A 1,146-nucleotide genomic window follows, 5' to 3' on the forward strand; every position below is an offset into this window, starting at 1 on the left:
TCAAGAAAAAGCCTTTGACCGTGTGGATCACGATTTTTTATTTTCAACCTTGCAGGCTTTTGGTGTTCGGGGGGGGGGTTCCTGTCCTGGGTCAAGCTGCTGTATAGTGGGGCTAGCTGTGTGGTGAAGGTGGGGGGAGGGCTGAGCTGTCCTGTGCCCGTCACGAGAGGCATCAGGCAGGGCTGCCCCGTCTCAGGACAACTGTACAGCATCGCCATCGAGCCTCTTCTGTGCAGGTTGAGGAGCAGGCTGAGGGGTCTCTCTCTGCCGGGGCTGGCTCACAACCCTCCTGTGGGCGTCTCAGCTTATGCTGATGATGTTAATGTTTTTATCCATGACCAGCATGATGTCCAGCAACTTCAGGAAAGTCCAGTCTTTTATGGGAGAGCCTCTTCAGCCAGAGTCAACTGGGAGAAGAGTGAGGGGTTTTTAATGGGTCAGTGGAGCCCGGGGACTGAGCCTGGTCTTCCTGGAAGTCTCCGGTGGGGAAGGGATGGATTAAAAGTTCTGGGAGTCCATCTAGGAAGTGAGGGCTTTCAGAGGCAGAACTGGGAGGGGGTGCTGGAAAAGGTGGAAGCGAAGTTGTCTAAATGGAAATGGTTGCTACCTTATCTGTCCTACAGGGGAAGAGTTCTGATAGTGAATAACTTGGTCGCCTCGTCTCTTTGGCACAGACTTATTGTGTTGGTGCCACCTCCAGGTCTGGTTGAAGATGTGCAGCGTCGCCTGGTGAAGTTCTTCTGGTCTGGTCAGCACTGGCTGAGGGCAGCGGCCCTGTATCTCCCTGTGGCAGAGGGAGGTCAGGGTCTCATTGACATTGTGTCCAGAAGTTGCTGTACGGCTGTGGTCTCTGCTGGTTGGCTCCTGCTCGTCTGCTGCTCAGACAAGCTGGCCGGCTGGGGCTGGACAAACAGTTATTTCTAATCTCATCAACTGAAGCTGACCTGACTGGACTGACACCGTTCTACAGCTCGGTGGTGAACGCCTGGCAGACGCTGGAGGTCAAGCGGACTCCTGACCCCAGACCGGGGATATGGCTGTTTGAGGAGCCGCTCTTCCACAATGACTTCCTAAGAATAACCACATTTTCCTCTGCAACACTGAGAAGTAAGTTTGTTGAGGCTGGCATCATCAAACTGGGCCACC

At 54.2% G+C, this 1,146-nt stretch overlaps 1 long non-coding RNA gene across 1 annotated transcript in view; it reads left to right on the plus strand.

Moving 5' to 3' along the window:
* Positions 1-384: 384 nt before the first annotated feature.
* The window catches only part of LOC117764837, a 1,798-nt gene continuing 1,036 nt past the window's right edge, over positions 385-1,146 (plus strand). Inside the window, exons 1-2 of the long non-coding RNA XR_004614459.1 lie at positions 385-482; positions 800-805. This is a non-coding gene — a long non-coding RNA (uncharacterized LOC117764837). The remainder of the gene's footprint in view (positions 483-799; positions 806-1,146) is intronic.

This window comes from Hippoglossus hippoglossus, chromosome 1 (assembly GCF_009819705.1).
Source record: "Hippoglossus hippoglossus isolate fHipHip1 chromosome 1, fHipHip1.pri, whole genome shotgun sequence".
In the NCBI taxonomy this organism is placed as follows: domain Eukaryota; kingdom Metazoa; phylum Chordata; class Actinopteri; order Pleuronectiformes; family Pleuronectidae; genus Hippoglossus; species Hippoglossus hippoglossus.